Below are 20925 nucleotides of genomic sequence, written 5' to 3' on the forward strand. Positions count from 1 at the left end.
AAGCTGGCCACAAATTAAACTTGTAGGTCCCGGAATGAGCTAATTTTATATACATATTTTTGACTCCAAGGCAGTTAAGTGATGAAGAACGTTTTCTGAAAAAATGATGACACTGGGTTTCAGAGTAGCTGATCTACATACTTTCTTTTTGGCAATAATTAGAGATCAAAGCCACTTGTCTATAACAGCCACTAGGAAGTCACGATCATAAAATCATGCCCTCTCTTCAGAGGAGAATAATGATCATTCTGTTCCCTGTCTGTGTTCAGTTCATCTAAGAGGGGCCTCAAGTTATAAAGAAAGAATAAAGAGGAAGAAATACAGTCCTTCTTTACATCATGTTCATATTTTGGGGTGCTTTCTATGCACAATTTGATATTCTGGGTGCTGGGTTAGAGCAAAGAACAGAACTGATAAGGTTCCCACACTTACAGGAGATCATGTTCTAGTAGGGAGAAACGGACAATGAAAATTTAGTAAATATTTTCTTTTATGTCTTTAAGCCAGTTCCAGTATTTGAATCCGCTTGAGCTTGGTGTCCATAAAGTACCTTTTCTCTTGAGTTCAGGTCACATTTTCCTGTTTGTACATCTGGTGATTTTTAATTGAGTCCTGGGCATTGTGAATCACACATGGCAGAGACTCTGGGTTCTGTTATATGCATCTGAAGAGTATCAACTTGTTTGTCAGTTTGTTTTGGCAGGACGTTAACTTGGCTGGACAGGAGCGGAAATGTCCATTCCATTCTCTTAGGCTTAGCTGGGCTGCCTGAGTCTGCCCTGGGTGTATAGCTCCAGGTAAACCAGAGGTTCAGCTGAGTTATTAGGAATATTTGGGTCTCACTTTTGTGACTCTCCATTCTGGCTCATCCCTCATACTTTTTAGCTGCTGTTGATTACCCAAACTCTGTTTTCTGTTTCCTTAAAAATCAGACTTCAGCTTCTAGCTTCTCAGGGCACAGATAGGGGTTGCCTTCAGATGAAAACCGTAAAAATGGGAAATCTCTTTCCCTCCCCCAAATATCAACTTCCTATCAGTTTCTTCCTGTTTTGGGTCACTCTCAATGACTTTGAACATTGTCTTTTAGATATTTCCCAGAATTCATGATTGTTATTTGCAGGAGAGTTAGTCTTCTATGAGCTGCTCTGCAATTATTATAAGTAGACTTCCAAATTTAGCAAGTAGATAGATAGATAAGATCATTTCAGATAGTGATAAAAGCGATGATGGAAAAAAAAATACGACAGAGTGTCTGGAGTGTGTATGTGGAGGGGGCACTTCACCTGAGTGATTGGGAAGAGCCTCTCTTAGGAGGTGATATTGAGCTGAGACCTGAATGATAAGAAGAAGCCAGATGTTCATGGATCTGGCATGAGCTCTCCAGAGGGAGCACTAGGTATACAGCTACCCAGGCAAGAATGAGCTGGGTGTGCAGGAGAGGCAGGGATCAAGCGATGGGAACAAGAGAGCAGTAGTCAGAGGCTAGATTGCATAGAGGCTCGCGGTTCATGGTAGGGCATTGGCATTTTACTCTATGTATGATTGGAAATCATAGAGGATTTTGTTTTGTTTTGTTTTTTGCTTTTGGTTGTGTTGGGTCTTCCTTGCAGCATTTGGGGGCCTCTCTAGATGATGTGTGTGGGTTTAGTTGCCTTGCAGCATATGGGATCTTAGTTCCCCAACCAGGCATGAAACCTGTGTACTCTACACTGGAAAGCAGATTCTTAACCACTGGACTGCCACGGAAGTCCTATCATGGAGGATTTTAAACAAGACAGCCTGTGATCGATTATGTTTTCCAAAGATTGCTCTGACTCTTTGGAGAACAAGCAGGAGTGGAAGGAGGCAGCTCTGGTCATCTAGATCAGGAGGATGGAGGCTTGGGCAAGAGTAATGATCTACAAGAGATCTCTGTCCCATGGACGATGGGCCCAGCAGTGGGGAATCTGAAAGAGCGGCAGGCACCAGGGTAAGTGCTGACCATAGCTGGTCACTATCCCCAGAAAAAAGACCTCGGTGAGGTTGTCAGAAGTGGTTCCTAAGAGACCACTCCTGGAGTGATCAGTTCAGCTCAGTGGTCATAGTAGAACAGTCCTGTCTGGGAAATTCAGGCTCACAGTTTTTCAAGCAGAGAATCAGTAGCCATGATCTGGGCCAACAGCCTCATTGGAAACCGGACTGTGCCAGGCCCGCACCCTTTTCTGGTTCCTCTGCCCAGGTGAAGCTCTTCTATTCAGTCCAACGCTATGCGGATTCAAGTCTGGAGCTCATATCCTGCTGTTATCCTTCCATTTCTAGAAGCTAACGGCAGAAAATCCCTCCTGGTTCCTGGCCTAAGTGGGGGTACTAATGCAGCCCAACAGAGAAGCTCCCAACTGGGGCAGCAGCTCATCTTAAGTATGAGGCATTTTCCTCCCTCTCAGCCAGGCTCCTTGATGTGTTTGACTCTTTCTGAGGGGACCCTGGGAGGAGGAGCATCACCAGTTTTGATGATGGGGTCCTGAACCCAGCAGAGAGCATCTCTCTGGGCTGAGAGGGGCAGTTGGAAGCCCAGGCTTTGGACTCTGTGCACAAACAGGCCTGGATTCAAATCTGGAAGCCTGTCCTCAGCCACACTCTGTAACCTCTCTCATCCCCATTTCTTTGTCTGTCAGTGGGATCAGGAATTCTTCCTGTTTCATGGGATGGCTGTGAGGAACAGAAGAGATACTGAATGAAGTGATGGTCTGCAAAGTGCTCAACAAGATTGGTGATAGGAAGCGCTCCATCAATGTTAGCAGCTTTAGTAATGATGATACATATTCATTTTCATAATTCAGGATAGCCGACCCACCTGAGAAAGAAAGAATTCATGGTGTCATACAAACAAGAATGGCCTGGAGGTGTCCTGGAAATAGTGACCCATGAGCAGTACCACCAGGGGCATCTGTGGCTCGAGGAAAACAGTCCCTGGTAGAAACTTGACAGGAGGGGCCCTTAGTGAGATTGTGCAGGTGGGATGGACATGGCAGTCCGCTCTCTCTTGTCATTGGCTGCATGTGGGATCTTAGTTCCCTGACCAGGGATCAAACTTCTGTGCCCTGCAGTGGAAGTGTGGAATCCTAACCTGTGGACTGCCAGGGAAGTCCCAGTTCCCTCTTTCTGAGATTTTACAGCAGTGCAGATGCTCCTGGGGGTATCATGGCAGTGAGGCCCAGAGCCTAAGTGTTCATTAAGTCATCAACAGTTGCCTCACCCATGGGCCAGAATCCTGAGAATGAGGCATTTCGTCTCAGATGGGCCTCAAGTTATAAAAATAAAGGAATTCTTTGTTGGTCCAGGGGTTAAGAAGCAGGTTTTCAGTGCTGTAGATCTGGGCTCCATCTCTAGTTGGGGAACTAAGATCCCACAAAATCACATGGCATGGCCAAAAATAAAGAGGTAGAAAATAAGAAGGATGGCAAGAACAAGCCCGCTTTCCATTCATATTTTTGATGGGGGCCCATGGTTTGGAGGTGAGATGGTTCAGAAATGTTGGGTGGGTTTAGCTTTTCCAGAATTCATGGTAATACTTTAAAAGTACCATCAGATTGAGGCACTAGAAGCATTAGCTCTCAATTCTAAAAAATGGAAACCTTAAGATCCTCAAAAAATGGAAAAGCCTCAGATGTTATTGCTGCCCTACCGTTGAGTCTGTGTTTTAGGAGTCCACTGGACAGAACAGGCTGGCCTCTGCTACGCTTGAAGGTGGAGGAAGGGAAGGGTGAAGGGGCTGCCCAGCGGAAGTGCCTTTTCAAATCTCACAAAACACGAGGTTTCAGTCTGGAATTCAACAGTGACAGAGTCGTCCTGGGGGCTCTCCTGATCCTCGGCAGGAAGCCAGGCCTCTCCTGCTCCGTCTCTCAGGACGGCACATATTTGAATGCAGGTATTTTGCAGAGAGGGCTTCCCAGGTGGCTCAGTGCTAAAGAATCCACCTGCAAAGCAGAAGACACAGGTTCAATCACTGGGTAGAGAAGGTCCCCTGGAGAAGGAAATGGCAACCCGCTCCAGTATTCTTGCCATGGACAGAGAAGCCTGGTGGGCTACAGTCCATACGATCACAAAGAGTCAGACATGATTTAGCAACTCAGCAATGATAACAACAAATTTTGCAGAGAAGCTGGATTCTAAGATGGGAGGCCTCCTTCTAGGCCAGCTGTGTGCTGTGGAACACCAGGTTGCGAGGCCCTTTCTGCAGAGCTTGTGTGTCCTCTGTAGGGAGGTAAGACTTGCTACCCTTCCCCAGGGGCACCATCTCAGGGATCTTTGTGGGTGGCAGGGGGTCAGATTATCTGGAGAGAAGGAAAGATGCCTCCTGCCTCTCCTGTGTGCAGCCCCTCACTCCCTGACTTGGGCTAGACTTTCTTTGGGGTGGTCGGTAAAGCAAAAAAAGAAAAGAGTGCTGAAGAAAAATAAAGGAAGCCTAAGTATACAATGATGGGCATGGTAGAAAGTGGGGAACTTGAAACTGGAGAGTAAAAGAAAAATAAGAGGAGCTAAAGAGAAAAGCACAAAATAGAAATGCAAGCTCTGAATACCTGAACTCGCAGTAAGATAAAGACTGAGTGATGCAAACACAATAAAACTGATCAGAGTGGTGTCTGAGATAAAACCAAGACGTGAAGTTAATGGGAAGGTTAAAAGAGAGGAACAAGATGGAAACTTCTCTGGTGGTCTCAGTTCCGTTCAGTCGCTCAGTCGTATCTGACCCTTTGCAACCTCATGGACTGCAGCACGCCAGGCTTCTCTGTCCTTCACCAGTTCCTAGAGCTTGCTCAAACTTGTGTCCATCGAGTCGTTGATGCCATCCAAACTATCTCATCCTCTGTTGTCCCCTTCTCCTCCTGCCTTCAATCTTTCCCAGCGTCAGGGTCTTTTCCTATGAGTCAGTTGTTTGCGTCAGGTGGTCAAAGTACTGGAACTTCAGCTTCACCATCAGTCTTCCCAATGAATATTCAGGACTGATTTCCTTTAGGATTGACTGGTTTGATTTCCTTGCAGTCCAAAGGACTCTCAAGAGTCTTCAACACCACAGTTCAAAAACACCAATTCCTTGGCGCTCAGCTTTCTTTATGGTCCAGCTCTCACATCCATACATGACCACTGGGAAAACCATAGCTTTGACTATTCGGACCTTTGTTGGTAGAGCGGTGGTCTAGTGGCTGAGAGTTCAGCACCTGGAGCCGTGTGCTGTGCTCAGTCACTCAGTCAGTCCGACTCTTTGCAACCCCATGGACTGCAGCCGCCAGGCTCCTCTTGTCCTTGTGGATTCTCCAGGCAGGAATATGTAGTGGGTTGCCATGGTCTCCTCCAGGGGATCTTCTCTACCCAGGTCTTCTGCATTGTGAGCAGATTCTTTACCGTCAGAGCCACCAGGGAAGTCCTGGTAGGGGAGCTAAGGTCCTACATGCCTCGAGGCCTTAACGAATTCAGTGAAGACTTTAAAAATGGTCCACACTAGCAATAACAACAAAAAGGAACAAGTTAAAAAGGTGGAGATTTACCTGAAGGATCAGGAAGAAGAATTTAAAACATAAATGTGCATTGACATCGAATCTCACTGGCACGGAATGTTTTAAGAAGTTGACCAAGAGCTCGATGCCCTGGCACTTGGTACTGAAAGCAGAGCTCTGTGGGGCTGATGGTCCCCTAAAGAGAGGGATCTGTTGGGGCAGAGGAAGTGGGAAGCGGGTTTGTAAACAGCTGGTTCTCTGAGCAGAGCCCCTCTTGAAAGCATGGTGATGCTCAGGGGAGGAACCAAAAGCTGCCCAGGCCCCTGCAGCCCCTCAGTCTCCTGTGACAGCTACGGGTAAAGCCCTGAAACTCACATCTCCATCTGCAGTGACTGAGGCCTCTTGGGCAGCATCCGCCTAGGGGAAAGCCAAAAACTTGCCTGTCTGGGGCTGTAGGAGGTGCTGTTACCTGCAGGGTATGGGGTGAGATTGGGGACTTATTTCATCCTAGCCTGGAGCACAGCCAGGATGGAATGTGGTCCTGTCGAAAACTTTTATGCCTGACTATGACTTGCCTTCTTTTTCCCAGCTGGTTGCTGGTTATGTCTTCATACAACCCTAAGGTTAGGCTTAGGGTCAGGATTAGGGTGATAGCGAGCACCTCATCTCCATATCCACCCTAGGCATGCTGAGAAAATAGGGTGGGTCTCCAGGATGACTCCAGCACTATCTTGGAGGAAAGAGTGGGATCTGGAACCAGTATCCCAGAAGTCAGGACTAAGAGGAGCAGTGCAGGAGATGTAAGAGACGCAGGTTCAATGCCTGGATTGGGAAGATCCCTGGGAGGAGGGCATGGCAACCCACTCCTGTATTCTAGCCTGGAGAATCCCTTGGACAGAGGAGCCTGGCAGGCTACAGTGTGTGGGGTTGCAAAGAGTCGGACACAACCTGAAGCGACTTGGCACACACACACAGCATTGCCTAAACCCAGTCTAGAGGACTACCCAACACAACCCAGACGTGAGCACTGAGTTAAAGATGACCAGCAAATGCCCTGCCCAAAGGTACCACTGGGCACCATTGAAAAGACCAAGTGTTCTTCGGGATCTTCTTTCTTCCAGGTTCCTCTGTGGGTTGGGATCTGTCACAAAGCGAAGTTATTAATACCATTTGGGGATGTGAAGAATCTGAACCACTGGGGGCCCATCCAGAGGAAATTGATCAGAAGAGTGGTCACCCCTGAGGACAGCTTTCTCACCTGGAGAGAGAATTCTTACCTCCAGATATGAATATGCATTGTTCCACGTGCCAGGGACACTAGGGACTGCCATCATCCAGAGCTCTGGGGTGGGAGTGGCAGGGACAACCCCACCAAAGATAAGGAATGGGGACGAGCAGGCAGATAGAGGGGGGCTCTGGGTAGAACTTGAAGACCCAGCAATCACTGTGATGGAGCCTAAGGTCCATACATCCCAGGGCAGAGAGGGTGACCCCCAGACCCATTGATGAGGCCCCCACAGCCATGACTAATGGACACGAAGAGCTAATGGACTCCTCTCCATCCTTCAAACCTCTGCCAACACTGCCACCAAGAATAACAGGCACTTAGAAACTAATTATACATCTGGACAAATCTGTCTCAGTCTACTGGATTGAACATAATCATATTAAAATGTAATGAATACATTCAAACACACAGTGGAACCAGCGCCAGCAGGGGAGGCTGGCAGCTAAGAGAGTGGGGCTCGCGGAGCCTGGGGCTGCAACGTGTGGGAATGAAGCCCCCACAGGTCTATTGCTGCTGTCCTTGTCATTTTTAGTTTAGGTCCTGATCTACTGGCTCCTGCCCTGATGTCTTGTCCACACAAACTGTGGGTGGCTCTGACCCTGGTTGTTGTCTGGTGTTTAATCTTTGTCTCGCTTGGGTTGGAGAGGCAGAGCAGGGGTTGCAGGATGTTTTTGGTGTCCTGATGACCACAGCCCTCAACTCTCTGGGCAGCCAAATTTGCTGGGAAGGTGGGTATATGCCTGCTAAGTCACTTCAGTCTTGTGTCTTTGTGACGCTATGGACAGTAGCTGGCCAGGCTCCCTTGCCCATGGGATTCTCTAGTCAAGAAGACTGGAGTGGGTTGCCATGCCCTCCTCCAAGGGATATTCCTGACCCAGGGATTGAACCCATGTCTCTATGTCTTCTGCATTGGCAGGTGGGTTCTTTACCACTAGCACCACCTGAAAAGGTGGGTGGAAGGCATCAAACAGCACTGATGCTTCCCAAACCCTGGCCTCCAGATCCAGTCTGGACCCCCTCAGCTGTACTCATGGAGCATACTCCTGCACCCCAGCTTGCATGAAGATTCAGGTCTCTCAGGGATCCCTGAGAAGCTGAGCCCCTTCCAGCAGCCGACCCAGCACCTGAAGCGTGTTTTGGCCCCTGGACCAATGCCTTGAGTTCCCTGCAGCTTCTTGCTGCCACCCTGCACTTCCATGCCTCCTGAACAAGCCAGCCCAGCCCAGCTCAGTCTTCAACTGGGTGTGGAGTTCCAGGGCGAGGCTTGCCAAGTGTCAAGGGTGGGGTGAAAGGGCCCATGTAGGCATCAATGGTAAGCTTCTGGAAGAAGAAGCTTCCACTACAGCGTGGAAGGAAATTTGAGTCGGGGGCCAAGGCTGTTTGTCGGTTTTTGTGCTGCCTTTTGATGGAGAATCCTGGACCCCCGGGGATACATCAGAGGCAGGCATCAGGGTGAGCACTGTTGAAGGAAGCCACAGGTGACAGCTCGATTGCACCACCCAGCCGGGTCGCCATGGTGAGGCCAGTGACCCACCTTGTGCCCTGCAGCCAGACCTTCTGTCCAAGGCCTCTTCCCACCTCCTGGGCTCCCAGCACCTTAGTCACTGCCCCGGCTTCCTGAACTTCCCAGGAGCTTCTTCTAAAATGAGATTTTGAACTGGTGGCTCCCGGGGCCAGAGCCAGCTCACAGAGAGGTTTGCCATTGTTGTTGTTTGGTGTTTTGTTTGTCTATTTTTTTAAGAAACGCTTTCGTTTTATTTATTTAATTTTTGGTTGCACCCCACCCCATGTGGGACCCTATTTCGCTGACCAGGATTTGAACCTGAGTCCCCCATGTTGATGACAGAGTCTTAACCGCTGGACTGCCAGAGAAGCCCCTGTTGGTTTTGTGTTGTTGCATTTTTAAATTTTGTTGTTTTCCCATAAAGTGTTTTAAACCTTTGAAGTAGTTGCCAGCCCTTAAAAATCCATTGATTTATTGTTTTAACTATCCAGATTTCTGGCTTCTCTTTAAACATACATCCAGCCATGCTGGGCCAGATTCCCTCACACCATCGTTGGCCAGGAGCTGTGGCCACCCCTTTGGACAAGGTGAACCGTTCCACTGTGGTCACCCACTTGCTTGACACTGGCTGCTTTGCCTCTCTGTTACTGCCCAGTGCCTGAAGGCTTTGGAGTTGCCATCCCTCATCTCATAGTAAGAAGGAAATAACATTGATGAATCAGCAGTGGGTCACACACTAGTATGAATTAGATTCTAGTGCCCTAGCAAAGAGAAGGACGCTAACCTTCTGTATTAGCTTGGGGTGCGTAACAAAGTACCATCGACTGGGTGGCCTAAACAACATTTATTTTCTCGTAGTTCTGGAGGCTGGAAGTCTGAGATCAGGGTGCCAGTATGGTCAGCTTCTGGTGATGGCTCTCTTCCTGACTTGGAGATGTCCACCTTCTCACATGGCAGAAAGAGAGAGACAGAAAGAGAAAGAGATAGATCACTTCCTCTTCTTTAAGTACTTTTTTTTTTTTTGGTGAGGACCATTTTTAAAGTCCTCATTGGATCTGTTCCAATAATGTTTCTGTTTTATTTTTCGCTTTATGTTTTGGCTTTTTGGCTGTGAGGCATGTGGGATCTTATTTCCCTGACCAGGGATTGAACCTTTTCCCCCGCCCCCGAACTGGAAGGTGAAGTCTTAACCACTGGACCACCAGGGACATCCTCCCTTCCTCTTCTCTTAAAACCACAGTTCTGTTGTATTAGGACCTTTCCCTTATGACCTCATTTACCCTCGATTACTTATTTAAAGGCCTGTCTCATATATGGTCATGTTGAGGGTTAGGGCCGCAGTGCATGAATTTGGGCGAGGGGGGAGACAGTTACAGTCTACAGCGTACCTGGAATTCAGGATATACATTTGGAGGCAAGAGAACAGTCACAGGGATGGGAAATTAAATGACGAATGGAGTCTCAGTCCATCCAGGCATGTCACAAAAACGGAAAGAGCTGCTTGTGAAAGATACTCAGCGGCCAGGAAGGTGGAGGGCAGGGAGCACACTGAGCCACATGTTGGCAGTTTACCTTGGACATTTCCAAATTCTGCTCTTCTTTCATATCTTTGGAAAGTTTTAAGCTCCCATATTGGGATGAGGGTGATTGCAGTGAGGGGTTCTGGGAAGGTGGTATGAGCATCCTTCTACCACCCAATGCAAGAGCTCCTGGGCTTGTGTCAGGCAGGCCTCTGGCCTGAGAGAGAAGCTGTGTGACCTTTAGAAATGGATTGACCTCTCTGAGTTTCAGTCTCCCCAGTTGTGAACTTGGGGGTGGAGGGACCAGATTGGTCCCTTTCTCTGGTTGCATGTTTGGTTTTAGCACATAATTTCTAAGAAAGATTTATTTATTTTTGACTGCACTGGGTCTTTGTTGCTGTAGACAGGCTTTCTCTGGTTGCAGTGCCCAGGCTTCTCATTGTGGCGGCTTCTCTTGTTGCAGAGGACCGACTGTATAGTGCAGGCTTAGTAGTTGTGGCGCACAGGCTTAGTTGCCCTGCAGCATGTGGGATCATCCTGGATCAGGGATCCAACCCATGTTCCCGGCATTGGCAGGTGGGTTTTAAACCACTGGACCACCAGGGAAGTCCCTTTAGCACATAATTTTAAGCCCTCGTTAAGGACCCAGCTCTGAGTGGACACACAAAATGGATGGTCTGGCCTCAGTCCCACTGCGGGCTGTCCTGGGCCTCCTGCTAAACTCCCTGATCGCACATCCTTCCACAGTCTGACTCCAGCCCATGAGTCAGCTTCCTACCTCACTGCTCCCCACCTGGTGAGAGTGATGAGAAGATGTATTAGCTGATAATTAAGTTACTAGCTGCCAAAGCTTCATTGCTCTCAGGAGTATTTTAATTTTAACAGGGGACTTCTAAAAACAGAGAGCCTTAGAGACAGCAAAGACATGCTGGAAGCAGAAGGGAGGGGGAATGTGTGTGTGTGTGTGTGTGTGTGTGTACACATGTGTAGTGGAATCTGGCTCTGTAACCTCTGCCAGTATGCCCGACAGTGAAGCAGCAGACGTTGACACCTGTCCATGCATGGGGCAGCCCCCAGATCTAAAGGTAGGACTGCTCTGCTCTAGGTGGGGTCTGGGTGCCGGCCTGCATGGCCTTCATGGAACATTCTCAGGAAGCTGGCAGGAGCAGGACCAGCTGTGGCCTGGAAGCAAGTGGATGAACATTGTCCTATAGGGAAAGCCAAGCCTGGGCTGTAGCCTCTTTGATCTGGGAGTTTTTTTTTTTGGGGGGGGGGTAGGTAGGGAGAGTGATCCTCCAGGGAGAGCTGGGGACACTGGGGTTTCCTCTGTCCCATGGTTGACTGGCTCTGGAAAGTTTTCTTGGGGATGGGGACAAAGGACTTTGACAAAGGCCTGGAGTTTGATGCAGAATGTGGGATGTGTTTGCTGTTCCAGTTTGTTTATTCTAGGTTCAGTGGGGCAGGGTTGGGGGAGAGGGGCTGGGGGTCACCTCATCCAGGGTCTGGCCCTGGGGGAGGGGCACTGAAACCAAAGGAAATGACAGGCTCCGCGGTGCTGCAGGTGACAGCTGGGGCCCGTTTGCGCCGGGGTGGGGTCCAGCAGGCAGGCAGCACTCTGAGCGCAGATTTGGGCCTCATCTCAGTACCTTTCATTGTCCTCAGACAATGAAACTCCACAGGGCCCTGATCCCCTGGGAGCCTGGGTACCCTGAGCCTCATCCCTGTGAGGGGAACAGGGTGGAGCAGTGAAGGCACCAGGGCCCACACCAGCGTTCACGACAGGATGCTGAGAGCCTGAAAGCAGAGAGCACACCCCTGGCCCCTGACCTGCTTGAGGTGCTTGAGAGGTAGTGTGTGCAGTGTTCGCCAACCGTGTTCAGGCTATGGCACGGGTGAGAAGTGACAACGTGTGTACAGAGCGCTAGGCAAAGAGAGGAGCTGCTGGTGACCAGAGTGACCCTGCCAGGATGTTCTGGGGGTCCCCCTGGGGGCTGGGGGAAAACTGCTAAGTGGGCAGCTCGGGTGAGGAACGGTGTGTGGGAGTACAGCTTGCCATTCTGCCCACCTCTGGGCCTTGGTTTTTTCATCTCTAAAATGGGGACAGTATTAATCTTATCACCTGCCTCATCAGGGTATTATGAGGATTAAATGAGTAAATTCATGTAAAGCTCCTCAAAGTATGCCTGGCATGGAGTAAGTGTTCAATTTGTGTAATGATTATTAGCTATTTCATCCAATTAAGATGACAGTGATTGTACCTTGATTTCAAAGCTGTTAAATCATGAAATAATGAGTCTTGGAACTGACAATAGACGGAACCAGTTGGTGTTGATGATGAGGGGATCAGGGCAAAGGAGGCCTGCCTACAGGGAAGCCCGAGCCCAGACAGCAAGCAGGACACCATCTGACTTCGAGGTGCTTCAGGTCCCATGTCCTCAGGTCAGAGGATGGATGTGAGAGTAAGGTGGTGAGGCAACAGCATGGGGTCCCAACAGAATAACTGGGCCCAAGAGGCTGGGGCTGGTGGAATCCAAGTCCTGCTGGGGCTACTGGCCTGGGGGAAGAGACATTCTGCCTGTTGTACTTGGACCTTGAGTAGGACTGAGCCTCCTAGGGCCTTTGAAGAGGCAGTAGATAGATGTTGCCTCCTAATTGTGCTGTTCCATGCAAGACTCTCTGGTTATGTTAATATCCTGGTACTACGAAGTAAGACTCACAATTTACTTTTCTTCTCCTTGTTATTATTAGTTTTTACTACTTTAGTAACAACTTACTTGCCATTTACCTTAGAACCAATGATGACACTTTATTGTGTAGAGACCCTACATTAGAGAACAATTGCTGTAACAATGCCAGGGACCGAGGGAGCAACTATGATTAGCAACTATGATTACAGAAGTTAGAACCATTGTCATAGGCTAGTGTGAGCAGGGGTGGACTGTTTAAAACGTATTACAGCACATCCTATAGATGACTGACTTGATAATGTCTGGCATTCATTCAACAAACGTTTACTAGATGTCTGCTGATGCCAAGCTCTGAGCATACTTGTAGGGACAGGCCGAGCGATGATATCCTACCCAGCCCAAGAAAGCTAAGAGACCCCTGTCTTGCGCCCTGGTTTCTAAATATTTACTTATTTAGTTATTTGGGTGCATCAGGCCTTAGTTGCAGCATGTGGGACCTTTCGCTGTGGCACATGACTCTCTAGTAGTGGTGCTGGGGCTCAGTAGTTGTGGTGTGCAGGCTCAGCTGCGCTGCGGTCTGTGGGATCTTAGTCCCCGGACTGGGGATTGAAACCACGTCCCCTTTGCAAGGCAGATTCTAAAGCACTGGACCACCAGGGAAGTCCTCAAGCCCTAGTTTCTAACCTGGCTTCCCCACCTCCATAACTACTCAGCTTAGTAAATGCTGTTAAACGCCAGCCCCACTTGAATGCACAACTGACCTTATGTGTCCAGAGTGTATTTCTTTTCTTTTAAGACACATAAGATACCATGCCAAGATCCAGGTCCACCAGGCTCTGTTTCCAACCATTTGAAAACTTCATACTATGGAAATCTTCAGATATACACCAAATTAAGAGAGACTAGTATAATGAAACTAATGTGTCCAAACACAGACTTTAGTAATTACTGATGTTCTTTCAATCTTGTTTTATTTTTCTTCTTATAATATGTAATTTACATGTAAATACTTCATTATGTATCTATAACAGATAAAGATGCTTTTTACTTACTACAACTGAAATACTATTGTCAGTCCCAACAGAATTAACAATTCTTCATATCGTCTCTGTGTTCAGTTTTCCCTGTTGCCTCAGTTACGTGCGTGTATTCATGCTAAGTCGCTTCAGTTGGGTCCAACTCTGTGGGACCCTGTGGACTGTAGCCCGCCAGGCTCCTCTGTCCATGGGTGTTCTCCAGGCAAGGATACTGGGGTGTGTTGCCACGTTCTCCCCCACGCCCTCCGTACTTTCTTCCTCCAGCACTGGCAGGCAGGTTCTTTACCACTAGCATCACCTGGGAAACCCGCCTCAGTTATGAACTTTATTCACATCTGGATTCATACTGGGTCTGCATGTTACAGTTGGTTGATATTTCTGTTCAGTATCTTTTAACCCATCATCGTTGCCCTTCTTTTCTTTCCATACCATGAATCTGTTATAGAAATGGTATAATTTTCCTGTAAACTTCCCACATTCTGGTTTTGGCTTCCTCTATCCTCACGTGTTGTTGGACATTATTCTCTACGCTCTTGTGACCTTCTATATATAACCAAGGGCTTGATTAGATTCATATTCTATTCTTTATATGAAGAACACTTTTAGGTCATGCCATACACTTTCTCTTGCCTCACATCAGAAGGCACTTCATGTCTGGTTTTCCCACTTTGTTGATGTTAATTAAGGTTGAGGCTCTGTCAGCCTGATTCATCCATGATCAAGTTCATGATCAGTCTTACACCTAATGGTTTAGTAGCCATTGATGATGATTCCCTAGAGTTATTACTTCATTTGAGGTAATAAAATGGGATGTTCTCATTCTATCATTCCTTCTTAATTTCTTAGCTGTGATTCCTCACTAAAGAAGAACTTTGTCTTATAATACAGTCTATATAGAAAAGGTAGAGTTATTGCTTCTTTCATTTATCATTTTTTAAAAATAATAATTAGTTGGTGCCTCAGCAGTTGCATTTGTAACAGTTTTCAAGATAACAAATTTCCCCATATCTGGCCATTGGACATTTCTTCAAATTGTTCCTCTGTCGCTTGGCATCACTGGGAGTTTACCTGCATTCAGCCTTGATAAGAAGTCCTAGGCTGAGTTTTACATTTCATCCCCTGGAGCTGATTACTTAACAGCTAGAAATGACATTTAGAGACCACGGTCCTGCTAATTGGTGCTCATTAAACCTTTTATAGAGACAAAACTGGGACTTAAGATAAGACAAAACTTATCTTGAAAAAGAAAAATGAATCCTGCATTCATACTAATATTCTTATTGAAATTACATTTCAGGGTTTTTATTTTGCTTTAAAATTTTATATTTATGTTTCTTTTCTCTAACACTGAAAATCTTGATTCCTAATGACATTAGTTATGTATACTTTCTCTAGGGTTTTTTTGTTTGTTTTTGTCCTTAAGATATGTCTCATATGGAATTTAGAGTCAAAAAATTATGTGTTAAAGTAATTTGAAAAAATTCTTCTTTCTGTACTTAAGCCATTAACCTGAAATAAGTTGTGTTTGCATGTTTTCATTTATTTTCTGTTTTTAGAAATTGCTTTACTTCTCCTCTTGATATAATTTAAAAATATGTAGCAATTCTAATTTGCTTATTTTGCCTTTGTAAATAGGTTCTACTCATATATTGCTTCTTTTAACCAAGTATTATTTCTTTACATGATGTATAATAAGTTATATTAATACATGTTAATTTTACACCCTACAAGTTTACTAAATTCTCTTATTATTTGTAATTGGTTTTTCTTAAAACTTTTTTTCTTCCAGTTTTATTGAGCTATAGATGACGTTGTTGTTGTTTAGCCGTTAAGTCATGTCCAACTCTTTGCACCCCTATGGACTGTATCCTACCAGGTTCTTCTGTCCATGGAATTTTCCAGGCAAGAATACTGGGGTGGGTTGCCATTTCCTTCTCCAGGGGATCTTCCCAACCCAAGGACTGAACCCACATCTCCTGCTTTGGCAGGTGGGTTGTTTACCACTGAGCTGCCTGGGAGACCCAATAGTTGATTTAAAGCATTGTATAGATGCATAGCATAATGATTTGGCTTACATACATCATGAGATCATTGTCACGGTGAGTTTATTAAACATCCATCATCTTATACAGATATAAAATTAAAGAAATAGATAACATATTCTCCTGTAATGAGAACTCCTAGGATTTATTCTTCTCATAACTCATATATATGTGTGTAGTCACTCACTCGTGTCCAACTCTTTGTGACCCCATGGACTGTAGCCTGCCAGTCTCCTCTGTCCATGGGATTCTCCAGGCAAGAATACTGGAGTGGGTATCCATTCCCTTCTCCAGGAGAGCTCCCTGACCCAGGGATTGAGCCTGAGTCTCCTGCATTGGCAGGTGGATTCTTTACCACTGGGCCACCTGGGAATCTATATAACATATAGCAGTGTTAATTTTATTTATCAAGTTTTCCATCACATCCCTAGTACTCTATCTTACAACTGGAAATTTCTACCTTTTGACTGCCTTCATCTAATTACCACTCTCCCTCAAGCCCTGCCTCTGGTAACCAAAAATCCATCTCTCGTTCTATGAGTTTCGTGTTTATTTGTTTTTGAAGTATAATTGATCTACAACAGTATTTTAGTTCCTGTTACACAAGGTTGTCACTCAATATTTCTATACATTTCAGAATGATTACTCTGGTAACTCCAGGTGTTATCTGTCACCATAAAAAGTATTACATGGTTATTGACTGTATTTCCCACAATGTACATTTAATACCTATAATTCATTTAATTTGCAACTGGAAGTTTATACCTCTTAATCTCTCTCACCTACTTGTTTTCTTTCCTCACCCCTCAGCCCTCTAGAAACCACCTGTTTGTTCTCTGTATCTATAACTCTGTGTTTGTTTTGTTATGTTTGCTCATTTGTTTTGGTTTTTAGATTCTACTTATATGTGAAATCATACACTTGTCTTTGTTGGACTTATTTCACTTACCATAATGGGAATTCCTTGTGGCTCAGATGGTAATGAATCCACCTGCAATTCAGGAGACCTGGGGTTGATCCTTGGGTCAGGAAGATCCCCTGGAGGAAGGAATGACAATCCACTCCAGTATTCTTGCCTGAGAAATCCCATGGACAGAGGGGCCTGGCAGGCTACAGTCCGTGGGGTTGCAAAGAGTTGAACACGGCTGAACGACTAACACTTTCACTTTTCTCTTTCAATACCCTTTAGGTCCACCATGTTGCCATAAATGGCAAGACTTCATTCTTTTTTGGCAGCCTAGTAGTAATCCATTGTATATATACACTCTTCTTTATCTATTCACCTATTGATGGGCATTTAGGGGCTTCCGTATCTTGGCTATTATAAATAATGCTGCAATGAACATAGAGGTGCATATATCTTTTTGCATTGCTGTTTTTATTTTCTTCAGATAAATACCCAAGAGTGTAATTGCTGGACCATATGGTAGTTCTATTTTTTACTTTTTGGGTAATTTCCCTACTGTTTTCCATAATGGTTACACCAATTTACATTCCTACCAACAGTGCGCAAGGGTTCCCTTTTTTCCACATCCTCACTAGCAATTGTTATTTGTTGTCTTTTTGATAATAACCTTTCTGACAGGTGTGAGTTGATAATCTCATTGTGGTTTTGATTTGCATTCCTCTGACGATTAGTGATGTTGAGTGTCTTTTCTTGTGCCTGTTGGCCATCTGTATGGTGTGTGTATGTGTGTGTGTTTGATGCTGGTTTGTATGAGTGTTTTTGTATATTTTGGATATTATTCCCTTATCAGATATATCATTTGCAAATATATTCTCCCATTCAGTAGGTGGTCTTTTCATTTTGCTGATAGTTTCTTTCAGTGTGCAGAAGCTTTTTAATTTGTTGTGGTCCCATTTGTTTATTTTTGCTTTTGTTTCCCTTGCTTGAAAAGACATATCAAAAAAAGAATATTACTAAGAGCAATGTTAAAGGGCTTATAATGCATGTTTTCATCTAGAAGTTTTATGATTTAAGGTCATACATTTAAGTCTTTAATCCATTTTGAACTTATTTTTCTGTGTGGTGTGAAGGAGTAGTCCAATTTGATTCATTTGCATGGAGCTGTCCAGTTTTCCCAGCACCATTTTTTGAAGAGGCTGTTTGTTCTCCATTATATATTCTTGCATCCTTTTTGTAGATTAATTGCCCATATTAATGTGGGTTCATTTCTGGCTTCTCTATTCTGTTCCATTGATCTGTGTGTCTATTTTAGTGCCAGTAAATTGTTTATAATAGGTTTTTTTCATGAATTCTTTTGGATTTTCCAGATATATAATCATATCATCTTCAAGGAGAGATTAATTTTATTTTGTTTCTTCCTGTCCAATCTTATGCCTCTAATTGCTTGTCTAGTCATGTTGGTTAATGCCCACAATGCAGTGTTTATAGTAGAGGAAACAGTGAACAATACAGTGGATAGTGGTGGTGACAGTGACTTTTTCCTAATTTTAGCAATTGAGTCTCTGATATTTCTTCAGAAGTAAGAAACTGGATGCTGGCTTTTGAACTATTGTGGATGTATGTATTTATATTAAAGAAATATTCATTGTTTCCTATTTTATTGTGGTTTTCCACTTAAATTGCTCTGATCTGTTTACAGTTCCTGGTTTTCATTTTGAGGATCTAGGATTTAGAATGTTTTGCTTATGTGAGTCTGAGCCAGCAATGTGAAGGGATATTGGGGATCCTGAGACATAGCACTCACAGAATTATGTTGCAGTTTTATTAATAAAACTAGTTTTGTTAATAGTTTTCTGACTTGGGCTTAGAATCTTGGCTTTACCTGGGTATACATTTTATTTTCTTGATATTGAATTGGTTTTGGACAAGACCAAGAGAAAAGGAACTTTCATTTTTATGTCACAATGAAAGGAGCACTTAGCATGGGCTTTTGCATTTTTCAGGAACTCAGTGGAGATTTCCTATGTGTAAACAAACAGGTTATTTTATATTTTTATTTGTGCTTTTGAATGCTCTTTAGTATTAAAATACTTAAGAGGCTGGTGAACAATTACCTCCCAGAATGACAGCATCTCAGAGTCAGTAACCACCAGCACAGACTTTTTTGCTCATCATTTCTTTAAGCATCTCTCCTCTATAGAGGAGCTCCAGTGTTCACACGTTCCAATGAAGGCAGGACTTAGCTTGGGGGCTGACTGGACCTCACACTATGTCTCTGACTTCTTACTCTTGGCAAGTTGTTCCTTACCAAATCCCACATGGCATGACTCTCTCCATTCCACACTTTGTCCAGAAGGTACCTTCAAAACAGAATTATATTAACAGAAACATTTGTGCACTGTTGGTAAGAGTGTAAATTGGCATAGCCACTACTAAAAATGGTATGGAGGTTTCTAAAAAAGTTAAAATAGAACCACTATAAGATCTAGCAATCCCACTTCTGGGTATATAACCAAAGGAAATAAAATCATTATCTTGAAGAGAGAGTTTCTCTCTGGTGTTCACTGCAACATTATACACAGTAACCAAGATATGGAAATAACCCGAGTGTCCATCAACAGAAGAGTAGATATAGAAAATGTGGTGTTTACATACAGTGGAATATCAGTTGGCCATAAAAAAGAAGGAAATCTTGTCATTTGCAACAACATGGGTGAACCAGGAAGACATTATGTTAAGTGAATTAAGACAGACTCAGAATAGCAAATACTTCATGATCTCACTTCCATATGGAATCTTAAAAAAAAAATTAAGCTCATAGTAACAGAGTAGAATGGTAGTTATCAGGCTTTAAAGGGTGGGGACAAAGGGAAAATATTGACCTTAGGGTACAAACTTTCAGTTACAAGATGGCTAAGTTCTGGAGACCTAATGTACAGTTCGATGACTAGTTAATAATAATGTATACTTGAAGTACGCTAAAAAACCCAATAAGAAATTTATTAAAAGTGGTGAACAAAAAACAGGATTATATTTAGTTGTAACAAAAATAAATTTAACTTGTGAATCAAATCTGATGACACCTATATAGAGGGTTTTGATAGAAAAGACCCACATGCAAAACCCTTGTCAAACAGGAAAAGAGGACACAGTTATAATTATTCAGTATAATGTGTCCATCAACAGCTGCCAACTATATTAGGGAACACAAGACACAAGAGTCTCTAACCTGATGCCCAGTATGATCACAATAGAATGGAGTGGTTTTTGGTGGATGTTTGAACTGGGTCTTAGAGTATCAGCTTGAGAAGCATTGTTTATTGGGTTTTCCAGAAACTCAATAGCACCAGCTACCCCATATTTATGAATTATTCATGCCAATAAACAATGTTGGCTCATACACTCTGTTCACACACATTAGATTTTCATCCATCCCCTGCTCCCATGTGATTGAAGTTTTAGATATTCCAACAGGGACAAAAATCTGTGAAGGATTAAGTTTGCCTGTGACCCGTGCACCTAACTGGATGCCCAGAGCCACAGATGCTAGAATGATGAGGTTGACCATTTCTCCCAGACTATATCCATATGACCTGTTGCTCAGAGGTAGGCTTGGGATCCATTTAAGGACATACTTGGTGGCATTGAAGAGGAGACTCAAAACCTCCCCACCCAAATACCCTCGGGGACAAAGTGACTCTTCACAGTGAAGGAATAGGAGCAGCTTCCTTCTCGGGTCTATGTTTGTGTCTGTGTCCCCAGCTTGATTCTGAGCTCTGTGGGGCCGTGCCTGTAGTGGATCACTTCTGCCTCTCCCTGCCTGACTCTGTGGGGTCAGTCTAGCACCATCTGAGCAGAGTAGGTGCTTAGCCACTGCCTATTAAGTGCAAAAGGAAGGAATGAAAAATGATAGCTAGTGCATGTGGTACTGTGCCAAACACTTTACATTAACCTACAAAGTAGGTGTTATTTATCATGCCTATTTTGCAGGTGAGGAAACGGCAGCACAGAGAGTAAAGCAGGCTGTCTAAGGTCACACAGCCCGCATGTGGCAGAGCCAGGGTTTGAGCTGCATGGTCTAGTTCAACTAGCTGTGTTCTCAACTATGCCACTACCTTGGTCTCTGCACATTATAGGTTGCAGTGGGGTCAATGGTGTACCTGGAGGGTAGGATGAAGATAGGATCACGTGTTGGGGAGCCCAGAGTGACTCACACTGATTGGCCAGTGCTCAGGCAACATTTTAGGTGCTGAAGGATGTAGGTGGGTCATTTACTGAAATGAAGTGCTGAAGACAATACTCATATGGGTCCAGGAATTAGTCCAAAGTTCTGACTTCAAGGTTTGGGCTCAAAAACCAGCTCCTGGCCGATCTTTCAGATGATGACAATAAAGATAACTGGCAAATGGACTCAGAGGAGAAATTCTGGAAATTTATTGCCCTTGGGTGTCTCATGAGGAAATGAG

The 20925-nt window shown here is 44.8% G+C and overlaps 1 protein-coding gene across 1 annotated transcript in view; it reads left to right on the forward strand.

Moving 5' to 3' along the window:
- The window catches only part of CALN1 (calneuron 1), a 490771-nt gene that overhangs the window by 12200 nt on the left and 457646 nt on the right, over positions 1–20925 (forward strand). The gene's annotated exons all lie outside the window — the stretch shown is intronic.

This window comes from Cervus canadensis, chromosome 32 (assembly GCF_019320065.1).
Source record: "Cervus canadensis isolate Bull #8, Minnesota chromosome 32, ASM1932006v1, whole genome shotgun sequence".
In the NCBI taxonomy this organism is placed as follows: Eukaryota; Metazoa; Chordata; class Mammalia; order Artiodactyla; family Cervidae; genus Cervus; species Cervus canadensis.